Source organism: Lissotriton helveticus, chromosome 5_1, assembly GCF_964261635.1.
Source record: "Lissotriton helveticus chromosome 5_1, aLisHel1.1, whole genome shotgun sequence".
Classification (NCBI taxonomy): domain Eukaryota; kingdom Metazoa; phylum Chordata; class Amphibia; order Caudata; family Salamandridae; genus Lissotriton; species Lissotriton helveticus.
In genome coordinates this window covers 1,184,737,835-1,184,744,125 of record NC_136065.1, presented here as the reverse complement: position 1 = coordinate 1,184,744,125, position 6,291 = coordinate 1,184,737,835, and the positions used below count along the sequence as shown (strand labels likewise).

The window sequence follows — 6,291 nt, the reverse complement described above, 5'->3', positions numbered from 1 at the left end:
CAAGCAAGCCTGCCGGAAACTAGAGAAGGAATGGCACAGTGAACAAACTCCGGACAGACACGCAGCACACAAGGATGCCATCCGCAACCACCACCACCTCATCAGGGCGGCCAAGAGGACCTCCTTCAAAGACCGCCTCGACAACAACGCACACAATAGCAAGGAGCTCTTCAACATCGTGAAGGAACTCTCCAACCCCAGCTCCAACACCAATGACATCCCGCCGTCGCAAGCCCTGTGTGACTCCCTCGTCACCTTCTTCCACTCAAGATAGCAGACATCCACGACAGCTTCAACACCCAGACAGCCCCAAGTACACAACACAACAGACCCTCCGCACACCATCAACCACGACCCCCCTGCTAGCCTGGGCCAGCGTGAGCGTCGATGACACCATCAAGACCATAAGCACAATCCATTCCGGCTCTCCGTCAGACCCATTCCCGCACCACGTCTTCAACAAAGCAAGCGGCTCCATCGCACCCCACCTGCACAACGTCATCAATCTCTTTCTTGAGACCTCGACCTTCCCAGAGAGCTAGAAACACGCCGAGATCAACGCTCTACTCAAAAAACCTACGGCAGACCCAAGAGACCTCAAGAACTTCCAACCCATCTCTCGGCTCCCCTTCCCGGCCAAGGTCATCAAGAAAATTGTCAACAGACAGCTAACCCGATACCTCGAAGAAAACAGAATCCTGGACCCTTCCCAGTCAGGGTTCCGCAGCAACCACAGCACCGAGACTGCCCTCATCGCCGCCACTGACGGCATCAGGGCCCTGCTGGACAACGGTGAGACCGCAGCACTCATCCTCCAAGACCTCTTCGCCGCCTTCAACACCGTCTGCCACCGCACTCTACGCGCACGCCTCCACGCCGCAGGGATCCGAGACAATGCTCTGGAATGGACCACCTCCTTCCTCTCCGGCAGAATCCAGAGCGTCCGCCTCCCCCATTCCGTTCCAAAGCCTCCGAGATCATCTGCGGCGTACCCCAGGGATCCTCCCTCAGCCCGACATTGTTCAACATTTTCATGGCCCTGCTCGCACACGTCGCCCAACAGCACGACCTCAACATAATCTCCTACGCCGATGACACTTAACTGATCCTCGCATCCAAAACGCCTCGGCACGACTGATCCTCGAGGTACCATGACAAGGCCACATCAACCCCCACTTGAGAAACCTGCACTGGCTCCCCATCAATAAGAAGATATCCTTCAAGCTCCTCTTCGACGCACACAAAGCACTCCACAAGACCGGCCCAGCCTACCTCAACAGACGGCTCTCCTTCTACATCCCAAACCGCCAGCTACGCTCTGCCGACCTCTCAATCGCCAGCGTCCCGCGCATCCAAAGAACAACCACCGGTGGGAGATCCTTCTCCCACCTCGCCGCCAAGACATGGAACACCCTTCCACAGAGCCTACGACAGACCCAAGACCGGCTGACCTTCAGGAGGATACTCAAGACCTGGCTGTTCGATCAGTAGCGGCCCCCCTCCCCAGCACCTTGAGACCCTTGTGGGTATGTAGTGCGCTTTACAAATGATTGATTGATTGATTGATGGTATCCTGTGGGTGAGTGAGTGTCTTGTGAAGAGATAACATAGTGCCTTTGCTGATCCTTGGCATGCCACCTCTGATTTTGCTAGCATCTTTGATGTTTGATGTGTGCCGTGGCTTACTCTGGTGAGCAAATCTGTGGTACTAGGCTTAGGGATGCCTGGAAATTATGTTGTACAATAACATACCCTCAGCAGCACTGACAGGTAGGCTACACAAGTTAATATGTGGACCAGTACTTATGAGTACAAATATATGTAGGCTAATTATTTAATGCTTTCCCCTTATAGAGGGCCTCCAGAAACCATTACCTGAGTATTTATGTGAACTCTGTAGTTGCACAGAATCATCCAAGTAAGCTACATGTCTGTCGGTAGGTTGTGATGCCTATCTGCACCAGTGTGCCCTAAATGGGCAACAAGTGCATATCTAAGAGTTTCACATTTATGTATGACTGAGCCGTCCTAACAAATGTGTCTAATACAGGCATGTAAATGTGTTATCTGACCACTTACAACCTGACTGACAGGCCACAAGGCCAATAGTGTAGCATATGTATTGTGGTATACTTGCTTTCCATTTAAGTTTGATAATGTTCTGTACATGTTAAGGCTTGTAGATGGACCCTCCCCCTTTATACCGAAGCTGAGATGACCAACTTCAGCAACCCAAAATGTACTGGTAAGTGTCTTCATCTGTGTAATAAGTGTGTTTCAAGGCGAGAGCGTCATGTCAGATGTGTATGGAATTGCCTAATTAATTACGCAACCTACTCGCAAACTGACTTCTTGAAGAGGTGGAATAGGTAATGAATAGATGTGGCAATGTGTTGCATGTGTATTACTTTACTTTACTTTGTGGATTTATAAAGCGCAGGCGAATCATCCCCAAGGGGATCTCTCGGTGCTATAGGAGAAGGTAAATTAGTGGGTATGCACGTCTAAAATAACCATGTCTTTAAAAGTCTCTTGAAGTTGGTTAGCTCACTGCTGGCCCTAATGTTCTGTGGCAGTTTATTCCAGTGGCTCGCAGCCAGATAGGAAAAGGCTCTACCGCCCTTCTGTACCCTCAGTATTTTCTGGGTACACAAAAGGTTGGCATTACTGGATCTCAATTGCCGAGCCGGTTGCTACCACCTGAGTTTGTTTCTAAAATAAGCAGGGCCTTTCCTCTGCAGTGATCTAAAGACCACGCAGAGCATCTTGAAGATAGCTTGTTTCCTCACCGGTAGCCAGTGTAACTTGTTCAGCAGAGGGGCCGAAGGGGTCTGTGCCGGCTTGTTGAGGGCAAGGCGGGCTGTTGTGTTCTGCACTACCTGGAGTCGTAATAGGAGATCTTCCCTTGCTCCCACCAGCAGCGAGTTGCCATAGTCCAGCTGACTCACCAGGAGTGACTGTACAAGGGTTTTCCTCGCTGACAAAGGCTCCAGGGAAAGATCTTCCTAAGCATCCTCATTGTGCCACAACACGTGCCTTACACTGTTTTAACCTGCTCCTCCATAGATAGTTTATCATCTATCCTGACTAGTATTGATGAGCAAAAGTTGTCTATCTTGAAATGACAAGATAAAAGCTGTGTGTGAGGTGTGCATTATTCAACTGTCTGCCAATGCCAATGTATGTGGTAATTGTTGAACAAGTCATCATGAATAGGTTGTGATTGCTACAGTATGCATGTGATCTGCACATGTTAAAAACATGTGCACATGTATGCAGTTTTGTTATGTTCTACAGTAGAGTGTCATCATGACAAATATGCAATTGTTTATATGCCACTGTATGATGTGGTGTACATTTCCTGCATCCATTGTAACATTTCATGCTTACAAGATTATCTGTATAGGAAGAAATGTATCCCGAAATGGCACTTTGTCCCATCTATTCCAAAATATTAAAACACAAGTAATGTGCCGTCCAGACATACCATAGTGTAAAATGCCTGTGGCATGACAGCCATTGCAGGATGGCCAAGGTATTCCAATGCACAAACATGGTGAAATCGTTTACGTTCCATGGGAACAGAAACAAATATATCTATACATACCCTGTATGGAGATGGTCATCATCACTTCTGCCTATGGTATTGGTCAGGGCCGGACTGGGAACCAAAACCGGCCCTGGCAAAGGGCTCGGCCAGTCCCCCCCCCACCCCGGGGGAGGGGGGTGCGGCCGAGCTCTTTGCCGGGGCCAGTTTTCGGCCGATTTTGTTACCGGTCCGATTTTTCAGCTATGCTGCAAAAACGGCCCTGTAACAAAAATGGCCCCCAGGGGACCCAAACCGGCCCCCCACCCATGCGGCGCACCGGGGGATTGCCCGGTGCCCGCTACGGCCAGTTCGGCCCTGGTATTGGTAGAGCACAGTCTATACAATGTTACATTTGCAAAAAGGCCCTTATAAATCAGTAATGTTAGATGTAGGTATGTGTGTTGTCGATCAATGCAGCAAGGTGCATGATGGCTGTTTGGGCAACTGACATAGCTGAAATTCAAAATGTGAAAATTCCTTATGTTGTTCGGTATTGCTATGCCTAGACTGAGAATTGACCTTATCTTTTTTCATAGACAACGTGCCCCCAGAGGAAATGCAGAATTTCCAGAAGAGGAAGGTGCGCTTCCAACACTTATAATGGGTTGCCAGATCATACAGGGCCATGGGATGTCGGTATCTGACCAAAAATGTACAAGGGCAGTGGTCTGTGTTCCACAGGGCTCCCCGCAACAACTAGGAGAGTAAGGGTGCCCAGCCAATCTCATGCTCCAGCAGGACCATCACTCCTGGCTCATCTTGGAGTGGATCATCACTGACAGTGCCACCCACACAACAGCTCACAGGAGGGCAGGGCAATTTTGAAGCAGACATGAGAAAAGAGGTTTTGGACCTGTAACAGAGGTTGGCAGTGATGGAGAACAAAGTGGACTGGTCCCTGTCCCTGCTACAGGATATAAAACAAGCAGTGGAACAAGGCAAACGTTAGGGGACAACATCTCCCATCCACTTATTCCAGCCTGTTGGAGAGGCACCTTCGTTGTTGATGTAGTGTGTACGATAGGTTAGGTTGGAGTATGTTTAGTATAGTATTAAGTTAGTGTACATAGGGTTTTTTTTTTAGTTGTGATATAGGATTACTCAGTCAGTCAGTCAAATATCTTTATTTCGGCTGTTACTGCCATAGAAGCACAGAGAATGTTACATTATAGAAACAGCATCATAGAAAAAAGAAACACAATCCTACTAAAAGGAAATATAGTTGCAATTTAACATTTGAATCCCCATTAAGTTTTCAAACATCAATAGGTAGGGGATCACACCCTCCTCAAGTAAATATCAGATGGGGACGTAAAACATGAGTAAGAATCTCTGCCAAGGGCGCCTTAAGAGAATATTAGATAATACCATCAATTAATTCAATATTTAAAAATATAAGTTAAACAAAAGAATTTAAGAAGTGCTAATCCCATGATTGAGACAAATTAAAAACAAGGATTGTTCTAAAATAAAACAAGACTACCAAAGTTCTCTACTCTATTTTCTCAGCAGGTGTCTACGTTAGGATTACTTTGGGTTGTTGGGGGGTGCAGGGTTGATGTATGTTTCATGTAAAAAATACAAAATCCCCCAAAATTAAAAATCTCCCAAATATGTATTTGTTTAGGTTAAATGTTTAGGTAGTTTATGTTTAGCTATAGTTAGATTAGTCCTGTCTTCAGATGTACTTTATGGGAGGTCGGGGGGGGGGCTGATGTTTAAAATGTTGTGTTAAGTGTGTGGGTTAAGATAAGATAAGTTAGGGTAGTGTTAAGGTTAAATAGGATAAAGTAATGTAGTATTGGTTAGTATAGGTCTCTAGCATAGGTTAGATAGGTATAGATTTAGCTCACATCAATTTTAAATAAATGTACTACTTGTATACACTGTGGTGTAAGTATTGTTTAATGTGTATCAGTGATCTATTGAGCTCAGCAGAATCTGGATGTTTTCAGTTATTTTAGCTTGTATTGTTGGACAACATGTGTCAGTAATTTCCTGATCTAGAGACATGAATTTGCCATACTGTTTATTGATTCATATGATCTGACATGCATACAATGTTGACCAGGGTATGTGTGTTATCTCCTTGCATTATGATAGAGTGCTAAATATGTGGTCCCCCCAGGATGCCTTGCAGGGATGTTGTGCACTATTACTTCTGCACATATAGTTGCTATGTGGACTGATATACTGATTGCTACCTCATGACCTCTTACACTTTCTACATGTACTTTACACCCCAATGAGGTATGTTTCACAAGTTACCATGGATGAACATGACACTTGTAGATTGAATGATATTACCCTTCACATTGACTGCATGTTACCTGTTGCAAATCAGCGTGGCCACCTTGAATATGCACTCAATGCAAATCACACAATTTGTACTTCCAAAATGATTTGAACTCTCACTGCCTATCATTGTCCCAGAGTCTGCAGACACAGTGATAAAACTTTTCAAAGTATTTGATGTAGTGGTTACACAGATTAGCAATTGGTCACACTTGTCACACTTGCCCTGATTCATGGTGACAGACAACACACAGCTGGCATTTAAAAGTGCATTTATTTACTTGTGCAAATTTAATTTGGTCACACAGATGGGAACCCAAAGGATGCTTAAAGTCAGTGGATGTCCAGACAGAGTCCTTGTGGGGAACATGTCATGGGACATGCTGAGGAATTGGAATACATCAGTC

At 45.9% G+C, this 6,291-nt stretch overlaps 1 long non-coding RNA gene across 1 annotated transcript; it reads left to right on the top strand.

Moving 5' to 3' along the window:
* The first annotated feature begins 2,148 nt into the window (after positions 1 to 2,148).
* Positions 2,149 to 5,473, top strand: LOC144753529 (uncharacterized). The gene is made up of 2 exons (XR_013594401.1): positions 2,149 to 2,245; positions 4,126 to 5,473. It is a non-coding gene; the product is annotated as an uncharacterized LOC144753529 (long non-coding RNA).
* The last annotated feature ends 818 nt before the right edge of the window (positions 5,474 to 6,291 follow it).